This window comes from Nyctereutes procyonoides, unplaced genomic scaffold, assembly GCF_905146905.1.
Source record: "Nyctereutes procyonoides isolate TBG_1078 unplaced genomic scaffold, NYPRO_anot_genome, whole genome shotgun sequence".
NCBI lineage: Eukaryota > Metazoa > Chordata > Mammalia > Carnivora > Canidae > Nyctereutes > Nyctereutes procyonoides.
Genome location: NW_026575135.1, coordinates 43685051 through 43709729, shown reverse-complemented (window position 1 = coordinate 43709729; position 24679 = coordinate 43685051). Strand labels below are relative to the sequence as shown.

The 24679-nt window shown below is 36.3% G+C and overlaps 1 long non-coding RNA gene across 2 annotated transcripts in view; it reads right to left on the bottom strand.

The window, feature by feature from the left end:
- LOC129494527 (uncharacterized) overlaps positions 1–24679 on the bottom strand; it is a 1043078-nt gene that overhangs the window by 701392 nt on the left and 317007 nt on the right. For both annotated transcript variants that reach the window (XR_008661366.1, XR_008661365.1), the window contains exon 3: positions 14813–14922. This is a non-coding gene — a long non-coding RNA (uncharacterized LOC129494527). The remainder of the gene's footprint in view (positions 1–14812; positions 14923–24679) is intronic.

Below are 24679 nucleotides of genomic sequence, written 5' to 3'. Positions count from 1 at the left end.
AATGCCAGATTTCAGGTTGTACTACAAAGCTGTGGTCATCAAGACAGTGTGATACTGGCACAAAAACATAGATCAATGGAACAGAATAGAGAACCAAGAAATGGGCCCTCAACTCTATGGTCAACTAACATTCAACAAAGCAGGAAAGACTAACCACGGGAAAAGGATAGTCTCTTTAATAAATGGTGCTGGGAAAATTGGACAGCCACATGAAAAGAATGAAACTAGACGATTCTCTTACACCATACACAAAGATACATTCAAAATGGATGAAAGATCTAAATGTGATGCAAGAATCCATCAAAATCCTAGAGAAGAACACAGGCAACACCCTTTTCGAATTTGGCCACAGCAACTTCTTGCAAGATACATCTATGAAGGCAAGGGAAACAAGAGCAAAAATGAATTATTGGGACTTAATCTGGATAAAAAGCTTCTGCACAGCAAAGGAAACAGTCAACAAAACTAAAAGACAACCTACAGAATGGGAGAAGATATTTGAGAATGACCTATCAGATAAAGGGGTATAAAACACTAAGATCTATAAAGCACTTATTAAACTCAACAGCAAAGAAACAAACAATCCAACCATGAAGTGGGCAAAAGACATAAACAGAGATTTCACCGAAGAAGACATCCACATGGCCAACAAACACATGAGAAAATGCTCTGCATCACTGGCCATCAGAGAAATACAAATCAAAACCACAATGAGATACCACCTCACACCAGTGAGAATGGGGGAAATTAACAAGACAGGAAACAACAAGTGTTGGAGAGGATGTGGAGAATGGAGGACCCTCTTGCACTGTTGCAGGGAATGTGAACTGGTACATCCACTCTGTAAAACTGTGTGGAGTTTCCTCAAAGAGTTAAAAATAGAACTGGGGCAGCCGGAGTGGCTTAGTGGTTTAGCAATGCCTTCAGACCAGGGCCCGGTCCTGGAGACCCGGGATGGAGTCCCACGTCGTGCTCTATGCATGGAGCCTGCTTCTCCCTCTGCCTTGTCTCTCTCTCTCTCTCTCTGTGTCTCTCACGAATAAATAAATAAAATCTTTTAAAAAATGAAATAAAAACAGAACTGCCCTACTACCCAGCAATTGCACTGCTGGGGATTTACCTCCAAGATACAGAAGCAGTGAAACGCTGGGACACCTGCACCCGATGTTTATAGCAGCAATGTCCACAAGAGCCAAACTGTGGAAGGAGCCTCGGTGTCTATTGAAAGATGAATGGATAAAGAAGATGTGGTTTATGTATACAATGGAATATTACTCAGCCATTAGAAATGACAAATACCTGCCATTTGCTTCAGCGTGGTTGGAACTGGAGGGTATTATGCTGAGTGAAGTAAGTCAATCAGAGAAGGACAAACATTATGTTGGCAAAGTGCACTCCAATAAAAAAAATGTCTCAATCCTCAAGCAAAACTGTCAAATAAAAAATTAAAAATAATTAAAACAATAAAATAAAATTCAAATAAATAAAACTGTTCAAACAGGGAGATTCATTATTATTTTCTTTTAGGGAATGGCTTGAAAAATGGTAAGGGGAAAATGAGAAGTGGTAAGGGAGAAAGATATAGAGCTGAAAGTTCCTGACTTTGCCACTTAATAGTTTCACAGTTTTGTTTTGTTTTTTGAAGTAGGCTCCACACCCAGCATAGAGCCCAAAATCGGCTTGAACTCAGGACACCAAGATCAAGACCTAAACTGAGATCAAGAGTCAGACTATCAACTGACTAAGCCACCTACATGCGCCTAGTTTCACAGTTTTTAATTAGGCAAGCTAACTTGCTTCATAGTGTTATTTTGATATTTCTTTATTTTATTTTTTTATTTTGAAGATTTACTTATTTATTTGGGGGGAGGTACAGAAGAGATTCTTCAAGTCAACTACTTACTAAGCGTAGGAAACTGGCAAGGGACTTGACCTCATGACCCAAGAGATCATGACCCAAGCCTGAAACCAAGAGTCCCATTCTTAACCAAATGAGCCACCCAGGTGCTCCTTGATATTTAAAATAACAGTAATAATTACTATATTTCAGTGTTTACAATATAATACATGTAGAGTTCTTAGAAAAGAATGCCATTTTTATTACCATAGTTATTGATCCCATTCTTAATATTGAGGGGTAGAAGTTATCTGGCAGGTTTTTATTAACTCATATGATGCAATTAAAACCAGCATTTAAGAAAGCTAAAATATCCAACTCAATGACTGCATTTGATATATAAAAATATAAAATATGAACAAACGTCTTTGAATTTTAGCTTTTTTTTCCTCTTAACTACTTAGTATTTTGCTCCTCACACTGATCTCCTTATTTGGACTTCTTACATTTTCTCATGATCTCAATCTTGAAAGTTCATTTCTCTTCCTTCTAAATAGCTTCAGGACTTTATCACCTTGACCTTCAATCTCTCTAAGTCAATCTCATTGACCAGAGTGATTGAGAGTCTTGCCCAAGCCCTGTCCCAATCTCCCTTCAGGTAGGAAAGTCCTTGTCCAGGAATAAATGTGGCTTTCAACTCAGGTGCCTTTTTCTTAAGAAGAGTCTCAGCCGCCTTACCAGGCAGCCATCGGCTCCTATCCTGTTGACTGCTATGGAGTCTTGCATGTGCTGCAGGACAGTTATTCAGATAAAGTGCACTTAGCACTTCCATTCTCTAAAGGCCCATTGATCCATGCAATTCCCATATCAGCACAAATGAGAAGTTCCTGCCTGAATGCAGCAGATGGAAATGGAAATTATATACTCTGGTAACACTGACTTTATTACAGCTAAATGATTTGCATTTTCAAAGTTGAGAGTTCTTGCAAAAACTAAAAAGAGAGACTACTGGGCCACCACTCAGGTGCAGGTGCCAGCCACAAGTAAGGTAGGTGCCATGACCTGGTGCTAATCTTTAAATCTGTCTGGGCCTCAGGCTTCCATACTATCACCTTTGTAAGGTTTGTAAGGTAAAAAACGCCTGTTTGAACTTATAAGGATTGCTGCCAGGATTGAATGGCATAATGAATATGGAAGCACCTCACAAATTATACAGTATTTCATAAATGCAATAATCTGTTACATATTTAAGATCTACACTCTTGTCTATTTCCATCCTCATCTGGACCTCTAAGTTCCTAAGTTCCCACGGTAATCAAAGATCCTTTCTTCAGGTTAAAATGAGTAAGATTTAACCCATAAACAGTAATGTTAATCAATTTTCTGAAGGATTCTTAAATATAATTCAAATTTTATACTTAATTGGTGACAAATTCTAGTTTCAGTTTTTGTTCACTTCTGCAATGTAATCTTGAGTGCTTGGTCTTTAAAGCGGTGCTGTAATCATGTTGAAAGGTAGTAGAAAGGAACGGTTTGCCTATTTCAGCGTTTGGTGATCTGTATAATTTGCACACAGCTTTTCAATAAGCTGGTTTGTTTCTTGTCTACAGAGGCTGTACTATAGCCATTTCAAGTTCAAAATTACTGCAAAAAAGTAATTGATCCTCTATTTCAATATCCCTGCTGTTTTATGAGCTCTCTTAAAATTCGGAGGAATCTATTTCTCACTGATGTTGAAAAACATAATAAGGTCACAGCAGGAAGGCTTTAGCTTCATTAAAGAACATTATTATAAAAATAAGATGATCGAGGGCAAATTGTTTTCGTCCTTGTGGTACTGTTTCTGCACATTCACATTAATCTGAGCGTTTAAAGCAACAATAAATTTGTAATCTTCTCTTTATCATTCACTTCACCATGGTAGCCCCTAGTGGTAGAAAGAGATGTCAATCGCTTACGTTCCAGGGGATTTCTAGCTCTGTTGAATAAAAAGGAATCAAACCTCTTTGGAAATGAAGGCTGCAGCCTGTCAGTCACTAAATTTATTTCTGCTTTTAAAATATCATGGAGAATGCTGGTGTCCAGCAAATGTAGATGCCAGCATTATTTAAAAAATGATTGAGCCGGGAAATGAATGAAAATTTTGACCCACTCGGCTTCCATCTATCATGGGAGCCTGTAATGGGGGGATGACGAAGAAAGATTTAAGATAGAGAATCAGTGATTGCCCTATTAATCTCATTTAACTGAAACTAAAATCTGACAGAGTGCATTACAAGTTGCAGGCAGTAAGGCTTATCAATTCATTACTACTTTCAAGGCTCTCCCTTGCTTTCTTTCTGCCTTCAGCTCCTGGCAAAGGACAGCTTTTTACAGTTCAATTTCTCAGTTTATTTTTGACTGCTTTTAATTAAATTTGATGGCCTGCTTCTGCACCACTGAAGTTATTGGAGTTGCAAAGCACTTTGCTTTATAATGATATAGCTCCCTTGATGTCTGTTCATTATTAACCGCTTTTCAAAAGTGCTGCTCTCAACTCTCATTTTATAAATATTTAAATAACTGAATTTCTATAACATAAATATCAGCACACAGAAGATAAGGATTCTATTGCCTGTTTAATAGGTTATACAAAGTAAAATAAGAATGCCTTTTTATAAGGCTTTATAATATTAATTGGGAATGTGTCCTTAGATCATCCTGTATATAAATTCTCATACAGATAGTACCAATGTCTCAAAATCACAGTAATCAATGATAGAAGATTTTAGAAAAGAGAATGCGTAATTTTCATATAGGTAAATGAGATCCTGAAATTAACCTGGGTGTTTTTTTAAAGCTGTCATTCTAATTTTTAAGATAAAATGAAAGAGTGTGCTAAGAGAACTTAGTCATCACCCAAAAAAAATTCATTCCTTAGTAATAAATAAATAAATAAATAAATAAATAAATAAAGCAGAGTCTTATTAAGATAAAACCAAAAACTGATGAATTAACCTCAGTTATTAATCTCTTTTCCTCCCCCAAAACTCAAAAGACAGCAAAAATTATTATTATTTTTTTAAAAAAGTCGCTATGGGCTGATCAAAAAATAGGAGCTTAGAAGAAAAATGGAGATACTAGCAGAACAGAAGATAGTAATAGTGTCAGCTGCGATCAGCCTTGCCTTAGACAGGCACTGTTCTAACTCATCTTCTACCTTACGTAACATCCCTATCATCATCTCCTGTTTACAGGTGAGAAAATAGAGGTGTAAAAATATCAGGCAACTTGCGGATCACATATTCAGCAAGTAGCAAACCCAGGCAGTCTGGTTTCAGAGTCATACCTTTCATCACTCTACTGTATTTCAATACATCGTGGAAGGTAGGGAGCAGATTGTGAAATGATGATTGATGTAGTAGACTGAGGAAGTGCTGCCCACAGGCCCACAACGTGGAGCGCAGCAAGAAGTCAGCCAAGCGTACCCACAGAACCTTCCAGCGGCCTAGCTTTCGGAATAACGGAGTGCTTTGGAAAGGAGTGAGATGCAGTTCTAAAAAGGGGACAATTGGTGAAATTCTATAGTGGTTGCTCTCTCATCCCCCACAACGGGCAATTACTTCTCTGTTTCCTGTCATCCTCTACCCTCAAATCCCCAATTTTAAGTCTGTTCTCTGGAGAAATTAAACCTGGTACGCTTGACTTTGGACAGAGCTGTTATTTGAAATGGAAATACTTAATCAAGGAACCTGTAAGCCACCTCCCTTACTTGGTTTCCAGAACACAAGCAGCCAAATGATATTACCCCAACTCCTACTCAAAGACTGCACTTTATATGAATGGCGAACAAAAGGTCAGTCATTTGAGGAAAACTGCGCATTACTGAGACCTACAGTGAGATGTTAACACCCACAAAGGACTGATAATAAACAGACAATATAGGGAGTTAACAAACAGGGATGGGGGGAGTTACTCTAATCAATAATATAGAATAAGAATGTGTACTATGATAATAAAACAAATAAAACATTCTAAGATAATCAAAAAAGTTATCAAAACTTAGGAATATGGTAAATAAAACTTAAAAACCAACAGAACATCAGTTATAATGGGCTGTCAATAGGCTTTCAGCTATAGCCATCAAAAATATCCTTACTTGGCTTTTTTCCCCTTTTCTCTGCAAATATCTATCCTTGAGCTCCTGTTGGTGCAGGGTTCCTAACCACTTCGTGTTTAGTGCTGCCCAATTTGAATAGATTTTTCTTCAAATAAATTCCAATTTTTTTAATAGATTTTATTTATTTATTCATGACAGACAGAAAGAGATACAGAGACACAGGCAGAGGGAGAAGCAGGCTCCACACCAGGAGCCCAATGTACAACTTGATCCTGCGACTCTGGGATCATGCCCTGAGCTGAAGGCAGATGCTTGACTGCTGAGCCACCCAGGTGTCCCATAAACTCCAAAATTTTAACATGCCTCTGTTTTTTAACACAAGGAAATGCAACACTTGATTCTCTACTGTATCCCACACTGGAAGAAAAACATACTATGAAGATATCAGCTCAGTTGATAAAATCTCAATGCCAGCAGAAGACTATATCAAAGTATTATATAAATGCTACATTTACTGAAGCTAATTACATTACTCTAATTATGTAAAAGAATATCCTTGTTCTAAGGAAACACAAAGTGAAGTATTCAGAGGTGAAGGGCAATGATATATGCTACCTACTGTTAAATGACTAAGGACAAAAAAAAAAAAAAAACAAAACAAAACATAGATTGACACAGCATGTGTGTGTAAGTATATAGAGAAAGAAAGCCAAGACACAAATGTGAACTATAGATAGTCTAGGTAAAAGGCCCTGAGGTATTCCTTGTACTTCCCCTGCCCCACTGCCAGCAACTGTTCTCTAGGTTTCATTTTTTTTTCTAAATAAAATAGTTGTTTTTTTTTTTTTTTTTAATCCAAGAAAGGTACAAGATAAAGTCAAGGAAATTTCCCAAAGAATAAAACTGAGAAAGAAAAATTTATTTTTTTTAAAAAGATAGGAAAAGATAATCCAGAAGGCCTAATAGCTAACTAATAAAGAGAGAAACCCACAACAGCTAAGATGAAACTAAAGAAATCAAACTTTTAGCACAAAAAATATCAGTTTTCAACATGAAATTAGTTCCACTCCAAGGCACATTGTCATGAATTTCAAAAATCCTGAGAGGTTCTTGTGAAGAAAATACAAAACAAAACAGAACAGAGAAGTAAAAGGAGAATCAGGTGGAATTGAACTGGTGCTTTCACAATCATCGAGAAGGAGGAAGAAGTGCAACCCAGGAATAAGAAATCCAACGGAAAAAGCAGAGGCAGGGAGAGTCAGAGGGCCAGCACATAGATGGGAGCAGAAGGGTGGACAGAAGGGTAGAAGCGTGTGAGCACAACATACATGATGCAGGTCTCACGTATTTTCATCATTTTGTGCATTTGAAATTTGAAATAGTCATTAATAATCTAGAATCTATGAAAATTAATTTCTGCTAAAAATTGAAAACCTAGAAAGCAACATTTATATATAATCATGATTTAAACATAATGTTGATTTCCCTAAAATAAGTTGAATCAATGCATTGAGAAGAGAGTGGAAAAGAAGTCCTGTGATTGGTGTGCCTGTCCTTCATCCTACGTAAGTATCATAGTAAGAAGTTAATAGATGAGGTTGAAAATTAATTGAGATAATATAAACATGTTAAGTTAAAAAGGTGGTTACCAACAGATGACACTTGAACTTTGTTCTCTCTTCAATGTGACTATTGCATAGAGAGATGTGGAGCAGGCTGTTGTGATTCTGTTGCTCTTGCAAGTCTCATAATACAATTTGATTGCTAGATCATGAGTTTCTATTTTTAAGAATCAAAGCAATTCCAAGAAGTAGAACACTTTGTAGTGCTCTAAGACTGCTTCAACTATTTTAAAAATAGAGTACACTGATCAGTATACAGAGAGGGCCCCTGCCCAAATATTTTCTATAACATTTTTTTAAAAAGAAATATTTGTTCAGTGTTACATATGACATGCATTTGAAAGGAAAACCATCTCCCAACAGTATTAATTTCAAAAAGCCCAGAAGATGCTTTTGTAGTTTTTGTGCCTCTTAAAACAATTGCTTTAAAAAGTTAGGATTCACTGAGAGAAATGTGAAGCTAGAGTTTTGTAGCTTTCCAAACAAGGGTAGGAACACCACAGATTCCTCTAACCTTTGTAAAACCAGTTGTTTCTAATGTTAAAAATATATTTGAAACTGAAGCACATCCTAGTCCTGCTGTCAACTCCCACCCAGAGTAGACGCTAATGATCTCCACTACTAATGATAAAATCTCAATTTCCATAAGTCTAATATGTTCACAGTAATTTCCACATTCCCAGTACTGAGTAGCAATATCTTTGGTTTCAGCAACTGGTATTTACTGCTCTGTACTCCAGATGGTGGTATTTAACTGTTATAGCATATTGCAACAACAATGAAAAAAGTACTTCATCATGTATCTAAGATATAATAAGAAATTTAATGTAAAGATCACTTGTTCTTTCATATAAAAGAACAACTGCTCAAGTGATACTTAAAATGTGCATAAATTATTTTCATTAAGATTTTTAAAAATTGTCTTTTGGAATTTTTGTATATTTACCATCTACTATTGTTAAGGTCTGAGTTTATTTTTTTTTACTTTTTTTTTAAATTTTATTTATTTATGATAGGCACACAGTGAGAGAGAGAGAGAGGCAGAGACATAGGCAGAGGGAGAAGCAGGCTCCATGCACCGAGAGCCCGACGTGGGATTAGATCCCGGGTCTTCAGGATCGCGCCCTGGGCCAAAGGCAGGCGCTAAACCGCTGTGCCACCCAGGGATCCCCAAGGTCTGAGTTTAATAATCTAATCTAGAGCATCTGTCATAGATAGTTCCATATATGGGAACTGCTGATGTTTTTTGTGTTTGAAGTCTCATATTTGGTATAAAACACTGAAGGAGATTCTATATTATATAACGGATACTTGGAGGAGATTAATTTACCTTTTTGAACAACCAGAAAGTTAGCTGCTTCACCTCACACTATTTTTTTAAAAAGCATTGTTTTAATTTTTTATTATTACATAGAAATATTGTGTTTTGTCTTTTCAGTTCTCATTTCCCCATTCCACAAATATCCAGCAGGTGACAACACTAACCACATTTTTTAAGAACATGCTTTCAGAGCTCCTGGGTGGCTCAGTCAACGAAGTGTCTAGCTCTTGATTTCAGCTCAGGTCGCGAGATCATGGTCGTGAGTTCGAGACTTGCCTGGTTCCACGTGGAGTCCACCTGGGATACCCTCTCTCCCTCTCCCACTTCCCCTACCCTCCTTCAATATGAATAAATCTTTTAAAAAGATAATGATTACTGAATCATACAGTATCATAAAATTTGCATTTTAACCTATACCTTTTCAACATTATGTCATCATGAACTTGAGTTTCTGTTTAGTATAAATGGTAAAAGTTTTTGTAATATACCAAGATTAATTTTGATAATTCCAAGTACTGTTGATTTGTAACCTTGAGACCAATAATATTTTCTCTGGAAATTAAATATATTTAAAGGTTGTAAGAAAAAGTTTTAAGTTTTGTATTTTATATGCTTTAGGAGGTAAGTTTTGCTTAAAAACTCACACTGCTCTGAATTTCACAGTTTGGTAACAACTATTACGTATTCTACAAGTATAGGATGTCAAGTATTTCCATTTGAAGTTAGAACAAGATTTTGCAAGCATTTGTACTTGCAATGGTATCAGGGTCCAATAGAATGTAAAGTCCAAAGATAACTGGAAAGAGGATACAAAATTAAGAACATACTCCTTGGGCTAACATTAAAGACCACCAAAATTAATCTCTATCCTTTTCTTTTACTTGTTACCTTTAATTACAAGAAAAAATTGCTAGCTGTCCTTTTCTTTGTCTTTTCTACATTCAAATTCATTGTTTGCATACAAATTGTCCCCTCTTCCTACAGTGCCAATCCCAGCCTGCCATCATCCGTTGAAATTATCAAGTTCAATTTCCTTCAAGATATCCTCTCAGTTGCTGAAACACAAGACAAATGCTGTCTTGTGGAAAACTGTTAGCACTTGATCTCTCCTTATCTCTTGGCATCTGACACTAATACTTATCTAAGTATGTGTGATATGTATCTACATAATGACATGCTATTTAGTAGTGTCAATGTATAGCCTATTTCCTCCCATAGAGAATCATTACTTGAAGGTAGAAATACTTTAATATCTGTATTTCCCTAGACATGTGGGGAATGTAATGTATATTGTGGATGTTTAATAGTTGTTACTAATTATAACTTTTAATTATTAAGAACCATCATTTTGAGAGTTTCTTTCTTTCTTTCTCTTTCTTTCTTTCTTTCTCTTTCTTTCTTTCTTTTTTCTTTCTTTCTTTCTTTCTTTCTCTTTCTTTCTTTCTTTCTTTCTCTTTCTTTCTTCTTTCTTTCTTTCTTTCTTTCTTTCTTTCTTTCTTTCTTTCTTTCTTTCTTTCTTTCTTTCTTTCTTTCCTCTGGTTGATTTTCAGGTCATTGCATTTTCTTGAGATATGCTCATAAAGGACACACACACACAAATCCCAACTGAAAGTTTTGGTTTGTGGTGATCTAAGTCTCTCAGATTTTAGTATACGTTATTTGGAACTCCAAGTGTTTTCAGCGCAATGAACGTGAAAAATATTTTGATTTAATCTAGATATAAATTATTTAATGTCTAATGAATACAGATTCATCTGACCAAATTCTCACCTCCTGAGAATTTCTAATGTTATAGTTTGCAAAATATTCTCAGTACTTCAGCAAACATAATTTTAACTGTTAAAGTTCAACATTACTACAGTTGTTGGCGATATTAAATAATTTTTGTGTGATTTCCACTGCACCTTAAATTTCAGGTCATAAAGTGTTATTAATATTATATGGTTGGAAATAATTTCCAGATCAATTAATCAATGCTATCTTAATATTCTGTCTTTAATTTTCATACCACATGTATTTTGTGAGTGGTTTTCATAAGAGGAAGTTGCTTTGTGTTGCCCAGCTCATTATCTTGGATTTTATCCCTAGTTGAATTCCCTTTGTGATCAAAGGGCAGAGAGAACATCTCCTGAATTATTGAACCGTGCTGATTTGATGGGTAGGCCACACACATTAAAGGAAAAAAGTTTCTCTGCAAATATCTACTTGAAGATATTTTACCAAAAAGCTGAGATTTCACTGCAGAAACAACTAATTCTACTACTTCATTAAAAGTAATCTGTTTTTCTATATTGGATCCACATTGTATATATACATATACACACATGTGAGTATTTTGGTAAGTTGCTTCTATCTGTTCTCTATGGTTGGTAACAATCGATGCTCACACCCACAAAGTACTTAAACATCTGTAGACTATTTCCACAAACACTGTATTAGTTGACTTTTAGAATTGGAACAATTTAGAATAAATAATTTAAGAACTCAGAGGCTTAAAGAGAATGGTAGACTCTGGGCTGCATAACTCATTCATGGCAGAGTAGATATTTGAGCCTAGGTCAACCAGTACAAATCTGCCCCCTACCCCGCACACCTATGTTGGCATGCTGACAATTCCAAATTACTATTGTACACATTTTTCTGCCATTCTTCTCATTTCAGCTTAATGTCAGGTCATGGCTTTATAACGTGCATGTTGTGGGGAGAAGCATTGATAAGGCAATGATGAAGAATTAGCAAGAGTAAACTCACTGATAATGGAAAAAACAAGAAAATTTTAATCATCATTACATCATTAATACGTTAATGATATTAACACACTTGTTCTTTCTCCTGTCCATTGAAGATAATTCAGGCCTATTCAGTCAAGTTAGGCACCTCCTCCTACATCTTTCCCTATAAGCAGGATTTTTTTTTAATTTTTATTTATTTGACAGAGAGTGAGCAAGCAAGTAGGGGCAGATGTAGGCAGAGGGAGAGAGAAGCAGACTCCCCCCAGAGCAAGGAGCCTGATGCGGGGCTTGATCCCAGGACTCAGGGATCATGATCTGAGCCAAAGGCTGTCACTTAAGCACCTAAGCCACCCAGGGACCCCTATAAGCAGGATTTTACTTCAGATTTGACACAGAGTAGAAAGAATAAATCACATTAAAGAGGAATCTGAAGGAAAAAGGCAGGAAATACAGCCTAGGTAAGAATGATACCTCTGCTTTGTTTGGTATATTGATCTAGTGGACAACGGGAGTATGGGTTTAGAGTTATTAATTTGGGAATATTAAAGCCATGGGTCTCCATATGATCATCCAAGAAGAATATACAGGGAGAATAAAGAGGCAAAGGATGGACTTGGAAATCATAGTCTCTGTGGAAGACAGGTGCAGAGAAGTCTGTGAAAGAAGACACCACTGCTATTGTTCACAAAATTTATTTTTTAAATATTCACATGAGAAATTAGTTGTTTCTTTTGTTATTTTTTAAAGATAAATATACAGTCTATTTATGCATCACTGAAGTCAGATAAAGGAGAATTGCAGAAGACTATGGTAATGAAATATAACTAACTTTCAAAGATTTGGTGAATATATTCATGTTTTAATCAGTTACACACTGCTATAATTTTTTGTTAAAAATGCAATAGTATTTACAAAGTGTCAGTGTGTAATAAAAGTTGGCATTTAGTACATCAAATTCATTGTTCTAATCTTGAAACAAATAGCAATATTCAAATTCATTCACTGTGTATCACTTATGCTATAATTTTCTACAAAATGAAAAGAAGAGCAATACAGGTTAGCATAATATGTACTCATCTTTTCAACAGGTCATATTTTGTTATTAATACTAATAAAAGCACATTTCTGTATATTTAATCTTTCAAGGCTCTACTCAAATTTCAAACTTATTTACACGTTTATTAAATAGGAATTATCTTGACTCTCCCAAACTCTTTCATTTAAACAGAAAAGTTGTATAGTTTTTATAAATACATAACATATATGTATATGTTCTTTAAAAAAATATATATATGCTCTTGTTAAAAAAATACAAATGAAGGATTTTACCTAAATTCTGCTTTGTTAAATAAATACACATTTTACACCAATACAAGATTTTACTTCAATTCTGTTTTATAACCTGATTTTTCAATCTCTGTAAAGATATGCTATTTTTTCATGACCTTATTCTTCTATAATCCTATTTTCTTTTCTTCTTTCTTTCTTTTTTTTAAGATTTATTTATTCATGAGAGACACAGAGAGGCAGAGACACAGGCAGAGGGAGAAAAAAAGAAGCAGGCTCCATGCAGGGAGCCTGATGTGGGATTCTATCCCCAGACTCCTGGATCACACCATGGGCCGAAGGCAGGCACTCAACTGCTGAGCCACCCAGTGAGCCCCTATGATCCTGTTTTCTTGTGAAAAAATTAATGATTCAATTTTCAATGTTAAGTTGTATTTTTTTCTGGTTATAGTAAAAACATCCACTATAAAATTATCAGAAAAAAAAAGTTAAAAACAAAAATAAAATAATCATATAGGTTTTTCCTTCTGCCTTTTCACACAAATATTATCTTAAGACATTTTAACTTGCTTTTATAAGTTTAAAAATATTCCTATTCCTTCTTTCATGTCACAGGTAGTCTAAATCATTTTAATAGTTTATATAATTTCACTATTTGAACAAAAATCTATTTTATAAGTTCAGTACAATTAAGTATTTGGGTTGTTTATCATTTTCATTGCTATTAAAACTGAATGTGAGAAACATCTTTGCTTCTATTTTTTTCAGACATTCTTAATTTTTTTCTTACATTGTCACTAGATATAGAATTGCTGTGACAAAAAGAGGGATTATTACATATTTGATGAGTAGACTAAGTACTTATTGCATACTCCTTATATCTTTTTTTATAGTACTTGCCCTTGTAGCCTTAATTAGCTTGTCTTCTTTATTAATATTTTAATCCATGGAAGGCAGAAGCTATATATGACTTAAAATAAAATGTTATATAGGCCTAGAATGTAAGTCTTCAAAGTTAAAAAAAAAATTAAGTTCTGTAACATTTGTCTTGCATTCCTTAAATCTATAGCCTGTTATTCTATTCGGTCCTCAAAAGTTTCATATTGAGCTAAGTGATACATACATTTTGGCTTATGAATTCATGAAGGTACATCCTTGGAGAATCACAACTAAAATATGGGTATGGGGGCACCTGGGTGGCTCAGCAGTTGATCATCTGCCTTCGGCTCAGGGCATGATCCCAGGATCTGGGATCAAGTCCCACACTGGGCTCCCTCCGAGAAGCCTGCTTCTCCCTCTGCCTATGTCTCTACCTCTCTCTCTGTATGTCTCTCATGAATAAATAAAAAAATCTTTAAAAAATAAAATAAAATAAAATATGGGTATGTCTGACCCTTACTTCAGATCTCTTGTCATTTAGAAACCAGAAGTCAAGGAGCCTTTTGAGTCACAGAATTATCTGTAGCCTCTAATTGCATGACTTTGGAAGTGACGACATTTGGGGTCCTCAAGACTAACTCAGCCCTCCTATGCCTGTCATTTAGAAGGATACGGAACAATGTGTCAATCTGAAATGCTTAACGATAACTTTGCTCCACATTGGTCACTTCTGGATAGCCTTCCCTCCTTAACCCCCAAACACTCTATGAAATTTCATCTTTCATTCTACTTGTAGTTCAGTCATTTTGACACCCAGTTCAGAAAGAAACTCATTCATAGTTACCTCTTTGACCACTTAAAGAGGAAATCATTATATGCATTGACTTTAAAGTATGATACAATTTTACAACTATAATATTTTTGAAGAAATTAAATAGCCCAGTATTTCAAGAGGGTAGAAATCAGTTATCTGATGAGTTCTGTGGGTAAGAGTCAGAAAGATGCACACATTATATTTCAGAGAACTGTACTCACCTGGAGCCAAAGCCCATCACTCCCTTCAATGCTGGTGCCAACATGCTGTCAGTCAGACACCCTCAGCTGGACTATCACCCGGCCAGGAACTGCTGGCACTTTACTCCTACCTAGAACAAAATACAATGTCAGTCATTTTTTTTTTTTTGAATGTTCATTCAAGCATTGTGAGATATTCATTATGTTATCTTTCCTTGTCACATTAGACACCCATTTATCAGAATGTTCAACATAAAGGAAAGAAGCGTAAACTCTTTACCTCTATAATTTATACCACAATGATTAATATAGCAGCTGTTTAAGTCAAAGGGACCATCTATATTTTATCTCCTATAAAGTGTTTTTTCTAAAAGATTATTATTTCAGTGCCATCATTCCTATCCATTTGGTTTAAGTAATTGATGTGTTAATTTAGAAAGCCGTTTTCTAAATGACAAGAGATCAGACATACCCTTGGAAACTATAAATCAAAATACTTTAACCCCCAGAAAATATTGTTTCCTGTATTTTTTTTTAACCCCAGCTGAAGAAATCTCAGTAGGAAGCAATTTAGTAACGCACTAGCTTTATGCCTGTACTACTTTATATTCTTCAACTTGTGAGACACTGATGAAGAACACAGATGCTTCCTCACATGCACCAGAGTGTTGCTACTATGGAACATTAGGTGAAAACAGACCTTTTCGACCAGATGATGGAATCATAGACTAAACAACAACAACAACAACAACAACAAGAAAACCTTCAGGGCTGGGCTTCCTGGGTATGAAAGGGATGTTAACGGTCTTTCTTCTCACAATTGTGGCCACTTGACCTTCAGCATTCTCAGCCTCACTCCAGTCTGCTGCACAATTGGGTGGTTTAAGGAAACATAAGAAATCCTACAATATGCCTAAATTCTTGCAGTTTGTCCAGGCAGCACTTGTTTTACCTTTGCCCTTGTTCCTTTCTCCAGCACTTGGAATTTGACTGAATTGAATCTCATGGTGGGGATCTTGTTATTTGCTGACCTTCCTCCGTATGCTTACTGCCTACCTTCATCCTCAGAACCAGGTTGATACACCCTCGTGTTTGATGAACCTGCCAGGGTAATCTCTTACCTCTTATTGTACCACTTTGCACTAATCACCCGTTTGAATCACCACTTGATATGTGGCACCACCCTCTCTAAGTGAATAATGTGGCTCCACATACTTCAACACAAGCAGTAAAATCTATTCCCCAAACCCTAACCTTTCTGGTGTCAAGTTATGAACTACTTCTTTTGTCTCATGTTACTATTAAATTTAAGAGTTTTTCTATGCAGTATAATATAAAAGGTGCAAGAGAGACCCATTTCAGTTCCATAATAGAAGTCAAATCTTAAGATTGAATATTGTTCTTTCCCTGTAGCCTTCTTAAAATTCAGATTTTTCTCATCTCACTCTGGAATCCATTTTATTCCCTTTATTTCTTCTGCTACTACCACAATAAGCTTTCATTAGCTCTCATTCAGATAATAACAATAACTCCTTAAATGTCGGTCTAGTGCCAACTGAAAACAGATGGCACTTTCAGATTAGAATAATTGAAAAGAGTTTAATAAAGAACCTATTACAAAACTGTGTGCTATACGTAAGGAAACCACAAGGGGAGGCGCCACCCTGAGACTGCCAGGACGAGGACGGGGAGCAGTTACCACCATCTAGGAGTCGGATGTATGGAGAGGGTCCCCTGGGCAGAAAGTCATCTTTGCTTGGGAGTCCCAGGCATCACAAGATGACAGGATGTGAGTGAGCCTGAGGTAAACCATTTTCATCTTCTGCCTTCTCTCTGGTTTCCTACCTATCCTACCCATGGGACAAACCACACTGGCCATCCAAGGTCACGGAGCCTCTTGTTGAACTCCATCCAGACTAGTTTCCAGTGTTAGAGAGTAGGATGGAGAAAGGTAAGAGTGAATCTGAAAGGAAATAGAGATTCAGCAAACACCTATTCATAATTCAGAGCATGGGATTTGGAATCAGATGTAGGTTTGATCATGTGTATTACTAGATAAACTTTTATAATTCTTGACATCATTATCCATATGATTCACAAAACATACTTCAGAGTTTTATTGTTAGAATTAAATGGCATAAATTACCGAGTACATGTATATCTACTAAGTAGTTAGTATTAGCCACAGTGGTAGTAATTCCTCTCAAAATGCATAGAAATCAAACATAAACACATTCTGGCCACACTAAACTCTTCAACACTTGTAATGGATAGTGTATTGTCATATCTTTCATGAGTGCTATTCCTTCTGTTTAATAATTTTATTTTCTTCCCCCTCCCCACACTAACCCCTGTTGCCAGGGAATCCCTACTCATATTTTAAACTTCATGAAATGATCTGAAGGTCTCTTCAGTTTCAGAAAAAGGAGATCATTCCTTTTTCACCTTTCCATGGCGCATATCATTCTGCAAAATGATTAGACTATGCCATCTTCCTACTTAACTATGAGCTCCTTAAAGAAAAGGTTATGTCTGCCAGATCTGTATCCTCAGATGGTGGTTCATTGCTACGTTCTTAGTAGATATTCAATAAACATTAAGTGAATAAATGTGTATTACTGGAGTTAGTCTGTTACAATGTCAGAAGGTTTGTTAACTTCTTTTCTCTTGGTCCAAAGGGCAAATCAATCTGTAATGTGGTAGGTGGTGGGAAGTAAGATGATCACGGAAAGTTAAGACAACTGATGAAGAGGTCCCAAGGGAAACTCTGAGCTGCTCTGCAAATTCTTCCTGGGACAGCCCTGCTGGAAAATTCACCTCATTCATTTCAAGGCTACCAGAAATACCAGTACTGGTTGATTTCAAGCAATTAGTTACTTACAATCTAACTAGGTAACTGAATACAAAAACCTCTAAGTATCTGATGCACTTAAGTGATAAGACAAGATGAATCATCAACATTTCTTCACTGGCTACCCCAACGTTTTTTCCTGCAATTTAAAATACATGTATTTATTCTGTTTTGTGAATAGGTATACATTTGCATGAATCTAGGCCTCACAGAATGGTATATAGGACAAAGTCTATCACCTTTTCCTCCATCCTATCCTAATGTCACCTGCAACAAGACCAATTATATTGGCATCTGTGGATCCCTGCAAATTCCCTTCAACAAATACAAAAAAAAAAAAAAAAAAGTAGGTATATTATTCCCCACCCCAACCACAATTAAACAAAGAGAAAAGATTGCATTCTTTACCCACCATTATGGGCCTTGCCTTTCTCCCCAAGCCACTGAAAGTAACTAGAGAGTTTTTTATATTAGTAAATGAACAGCATCTTCCGTGTAGTCAGTTTCATGTCTTTCTATTGTTCTGACATACCTACAATAATTTAATTATATAATTATACTACAAGGTTTTTATTTTTCAAAACTTTTATTATTCTTGAGATTTAAAAAAAGTTTGTTGAGGCATCTGGGTGGCTCAGCAGTTGAACATCTTCCTTTGGCTCAGGTCATGATCCTGGGGTCCTGGGATCAAGTCCCACATCGGGCTCCTTGCAGGGAGCCTACTTCTCCCTCAGCCTGTGTCCCTGCCTCTCTCATGAATAAATAAATAAAATATTTAATTAAAAAAAATAAATGTTTGTTAATTTGTATCCAACAGGTACACAGTAGGGTACATTCCTATAAGTGCAGAAGTCAAAAGTAAATAAATGCATTTAACTTTCAAATAGTTTGGCAAGTTTCCCCGCCTTGAAAGTTAAGCCAGTTAATGCTACCAACACTAACTTCTGCCTGGGTGGGCAGATTTCTAGATTCTTGAAAATCTGAAAGGTGAAAAATTTCATCTCTGTCATTTTACTGAGTATTTAAAAAATTATGATGTAGATTCAACATCTCTGGCATTTAAGGGATATTATGTATCTTTTTGTGTGAAATATCTGTTAATATCCTTTGCAATTTTTAAATTTCAAGTACAATTTAACACATTCTTTTGAATTCTATGTACTTTCAAAATGAAGCAAAGTCATTAACGACATTAACGACACCAAAATTCCTCTATGTTAAGGGTTTTAAAAGCTTGTGTTCCCCAGCTCCTTGCAATCTCAGCCCTGGAAAGCTAAACCTCACAAAGAGGTCCCACAGTGCTCTCTGGTGGCGGCCTGCTCCATCGCATCCTCCTTGCATTAACTCAGAGCAAAAACTATAGGTGATCTGGCTTGTTATCCAACTCTTTCTTAACCTCTAAGCCATGCCGGAGACTCCTCACCCGGAGACAGTGTAGAATTGCACCCAGGCCAAAATGAGGAGACAGTAGAGCTACTTCAGCCCTCAGGGACCAACTTTGTGCCTGCAAATTAGTGGATATCCTAATAAGCAAGATTGCTGTAAAAATGGCCCTGGAGTCTCTTGGGCTGCAGTACAAGGCTTGTTCCGGAAGTTAGGCTCTGCTTTACCCTTCCCCGTATATCAGTGACATCAGAAGAGCTATGGTCACTCTTCAGAACTCCAAGTAGTCAAAATATCACAAAGTCAGTTCAGTCAGAAGCCTGAAATTCCTTCATTCCACAAGTATTTCAAATACTATTAAGCACTGTTCCAACTACTTGTGATTCTTTTCAGTGAAATATATATATATATATATATATATCCTCAAAAATATCTATCTTCTTGGAGCATTTCTTCTAGTTGGAGGATGTAATCAGGAATAATGTAATTAAACAAGTAACCTGCTTATATTGCAAAATATGGATCTGTGAGACTATGGGGGCAGAAGGTGGAGTGCATGTTTCTCTTTAAACTAGAAAAAAGAAATAGAGATGCCTGGGTAGCTCAGCAGTTGAGTGTCTGCCTTTGGCCCAGGATGTAATCCTGGCTTCTGGAATTGAGTCCCACATCGGCTACTTGCAAGGAGCCTGCTTCTCCCTCAGCCTATGTCTTTGCCTCTCTCTCTCTCTCTCTCTCTTTCTCTCTCTCTCTCTGTGTGTGTGTGTCTCATGAATAAACAAAATCTTAAAAAAAAAAAAAAGGAAAAAGAAAGACAAGGTGGGCTTCTTTGGGTGAGGATTTGAAGGTGTGGAAATTATGTGGTTTACCAGAGGAGAAACCTTCTAGAACAGGGCAATTGTCTTAAGGTCATGGTCCTGCAGTGGATACCTGAAAGATGCCCTTTCTGGATTAAGAGATCTTAACTGCCAGCTCTAATTCCACCTGGAATGGCCCTAAACTGGCCATGCTGCTACACCAACTCCCCACTCAAACGCAGACTGCACCTAGTAACAAACGTTGAGCATGAAGGCCTGGCTTAGAGCCACAATGCAGGACAGCTTCCTGTGTTGTTGGAAGGTCCTAATCTCCTAGTTGTGGGGCTCAGTGCTCAGCATGGAGTCTGCTTCAGATTTAGAGTCTCTCTCCCTTTTCCTTCACTCACTCTCTCTCAATTAATAAATTAATAAATGATTAAATAAATTTAAAAAATAAATAAAATATTAAAACAACAACTTGAGAAGCCCTTTAGAGGACCCTTGCCCTCTCTGTCATGCTCCATTTCCACAGGCTAAGTACTGCTTCTAGCAAAGTAGATAATTGATCATGAAAAAGAATCACTATCTTGTTCTCCATTTCTAAGCTAACTTGACTATTTCCTCATCTTCCCCACTGGACTGTGGGAAGTTTAAGTGCAAGCATTTATTTTGGCAATCTTCAACACTTGCCAAATTACCTCATAAGTGGGTGGTACTCAATGTATGCTTATTTAATGAATGGACGAGGTGAATGTGTGAACAATAATGGTCTTAAACATTGAGAGGTATAACTGGGGGGATGTATGAAACTATTTGTATGGCTGAAAACACCTGGATTAGTAAGTGGCATGTCAGGCATCAGTTAAGTTGTGTGGAGTTTTTTTTTTTTTTTTTTTTTTTTTTTTATATTTTTCTCAAATTTGCTCTTTAAACTATCTATGTGCAGAAAGACTGTAGGGTTGAATAGCTGCTTATCAGTTCCCAGAATGGATCCACTCCTGAGGCTTGCTGTGACCTTCTGCCTGGCTCTCAGTGAAGCACTCATATCTCCACACACTTGTTCCAAGCTGCTTGTCCCCAAACCTCCCACACAAATACTGATTTCCTGGAGTGCGGTTTGAGCAGTGCAAAGGCTGCAGAAGTTTATAAAATTCATAAATCCACTAACACAGCTAAAGCTACAAGTATTGTTTTTCCTCAGCTATGTCTGAAATATCATAAAAAGGTTTTCACAATAAACTTAGAAGTAAAAAGTCATATGAATTTCACTGAAACATAAAATATATTTTAATTGAAGCAAAGTGTTCTGTGAAGCATAACTATGAATATGTGCTGACTCATTGTCATTTTTATAATGCAAATGACAGAATGAATAATGATTATATGTATTTTAAACTGATTCTGTGAGTCTTGCATAAAACTCTATTTGCTTGTGAAAAATCAAAATTGAAGATTTTTTTAGTCCAAGAACCAAAAAATGCAAAATAAACTATCTTTCTCTAAACAATAACTTGGACAACTGAAAATCTGACGCTTCTCTTTATCATCTATTTCTGCATATAGAAAAGGATTGTTTAGTATGACAAGCAGTTCAATGGTAACAGTACATTATTAGCTTCCAAAAAGGTACCTTGGTACGTAATAGCAAAATTTAGGTGTCCAAATTCTTTGCTAGTTATATTTGACAGTACTCTCTGAATGACAATAAAATTTAAAATACTACGACATGTAGGTAGTGAGATGGCAAGTTAGATTTTCATTCTGACTCTTGGTCCTAAAGACTAAAATCCTTAAAGTCAGCAGTATTGTGAAAAATCCCATCTTCCAAGAGATTTTTTTCTTCTCTTAACATTTGTGAAACTAGATAAGTTAACCTTGCACATAAAGATATTTGGGTAATGAGACTATCAAGCCTATTTTATTAAATTGGTTAAGTGTGAACGTGAATATCTCTCTACTGAGAACATATCAAGAAAGGTGGCAATAATGGAGAAGATTCATTAGGTAGTCTCATTACTCTGGTGGCATTTCTGCGTTTCTTTGTTGGAGGAATGACCTGCTTGCAAAAGATCTCTATTTTTTCTTCTTCTTGACTTTATCAAGAAATGGGACAGATGGGAAAAAACAGGCAAAATGAAAAGAAAGTTTAGAGCACAAGGAGTTACCAAGGTGTTTACTGATGACCCTAAAATGTATTATTATTTGCTTCGTGTTGTCTTCATCATTTAAGACCCTATTGAAATTTATCTTCTTTGTAAAGATGAGGCTATCACCCTCAAAGTTCAGTTAATTGTTCCATATACTTATAAATTGCACTGTCATTCTCTATCAATACTACTCTCTTATTGTATTTTAACTTAAAAAAAAAATCATAGGGTGAAGCATGCCTGGGTGGCTCAGTCAGTTAAGCAACTGACTTCAGCTCTGGTTGTGATCTCCAGGTCCTGGATGAAGTACTACATTGGGTTCTATGCTCAGAGGGGAGTTTGTTTCACCCTCCCCCTCTGCCCCTTCCCCCACTCGTGCACTTTTTCTTTCTCTCAAATAAATAAAGCCATTGATAATAATAATAATAATAAAGTTACAGGGAGCCTGAGTAGTACAGGCAGTTGGGCGTCTGATTTTTGGTATTGGCTCAGGTCATGATCTCATGGCTCAGGTCATGATCTCAGGGTCGTGAGATCAAGCCACAAATCAGGCTCATGGTCAATGCTGAGTCTGCCTGAGACTCTTTTTCCCTCTCCCTCTGTCACTACTTCTCATGCTCACACACACTCTCTCTCTCTAAAATAAGTAAATAAATCTTTAAAAACAACAAAAAAACCACCATTTTCCTGAATCAGTCAAAATATTCAAGAAGGATCTGCATCCCTTATTGCTGCCATTCTTTCCTCCTTTCATCTGCCTTCATCTCAGTCCATTTCCAGTGCTTAACACCATTCCTGGAAAAGATTATGTTCATTTGAGTGTTCAGTGCAAAAAAGAACTGAAGAAAATGCAAAAAATGTAGAAGATAAAAGCAACTAAGTAAAACTTAAAGACAAATTAGTTCAAATATCCTTGCACTTACATCTTCTCTTATTCTGTGATTGGTTTATCCAATACTCTTCTATATCCTTTTAACTTACAAAGGTAAAATTTTAAAGGTTAACATACAATATTTAAAAAAAAAAAACATTTCAAGAAGTCTGTCCATGCAATTTCTGTGATACAATGACAGTAGCTTCAGGAATACTCTTGTAAGAGAAAGGCAAGAGTTATCATCCTGACAACAACCATAACAAAAATTGGCAGCATCGCAAGATATGATCACAGTAGTAGGTACAAAGGAAAAGACTGAAGAGAGACATTACAATAAGAGGATAATTACATAAAGCAAGAAGGCAGTCATAAATTATAAAGGATATCTGTATTTTTTGTTTTTGTTTTCATTTTGAAGGTTATTTGAAATGAAAATAATACATTCAGTAGTACAGTTACATGAGTGAACTAATGCTTAAGTGCAGCAAACAACACTAAATTGATGCAATGGCAGGGATGATGGATATAAGACTTCTGTGGTGGACTGAAGGTCACCAGTGTGAGAAAGCAAGATGTTTAATAAGAGAAATTTTAAGTTAGATAAAGTTCAACCATAATTAATGATTCTCATATCTTTAATTTTCCTCTCCTGGATCTGTGCAAAATTCTTCATGTTTGATTTGTATTTATGAATTTTCTATTCTTCGTAGTTTTAACAAAGCAGTAGTTACTTCTAAACATTTCTAAGAGATTTTTAAGATTGACAATATATTTAGAGCTAAAAAATTGTCCCAGTAGGACCCTTTAAAAAATTACTTCTTGATGAAGTCTATAGGTCATGAGATTTTCATCTTTAATTTTACCAAGCAGTAACAATTTGATCATTTTTTAAATAATTTGGTGATTTATACAATCGCCCCATTTCTTCATGTCATTGTCCATGTGCACATTTCTCCTTTCTAACATCCCTAGTTGTATGTTGAAGATAGCTTTCTCCAGAGGACTTCTACTCCCATGTTGAAGGGAAGAGTCACATGATCTAGGTTAAGCCAATTATCACATGTCTAACTCCCTGCCCACATCAACAGTGGGCATGTTCTAAGTCTACACTTCTGCTGGAAACTCTGGGGAAAAGATGCTTTGTCATTCTTGATGAATGAGAAATAGGAAGTATGCAGCCCTAAGTTATGTCTCACCTTGAGACAAAGTATGAAGCCAATTTTATATATACATTTTTAAAGATTTTATTTATTCATTTGAGAGAAAGAGAGATAGAGATAGTGACCAAGATAGTACAAGTGGAGGGGAAGAGGAAGAAGCAGGCTCCACACAGAGGAGGGAGCCTGATGTGGGGTTCCATCCCGGGACCCTGGGACCATGACCTGATCCGAAGGCAGATGCTGAACCAACTGAGCCACCCAGGCACCTCGCCAATTTTATATTAATGACAATATTCTGAAGAGCTAATAAACACACACACACACACACACACACAAATGGGATACGGGAGAGATTGGTTCTTATCTCATGGAGTCAAAGAATGAATCTCGGGGACACAGGAGAATGAGTAAAGGGATAGAAGTCTATTAAGTAAAGATACAGAGAAAGCTCCCAGAAGTGAGAGGGATCCCGGCAGAGTTGCCACTGAGTGCTCATAGAGTTGGTCTTTTTGGAAGCCTACCAGGGATCCTACATCCTTTTAACATCTACTGATATCACAATTGAGTAAGGACTAGTGATAACATCTTAAATGCCTTACTTCTTCTTTGGGGTCTGGTTATTCTTTGTTGGTCACAGATGGCTGTCATAAAAAGACACATTCTCCAGCTATACCTTAGG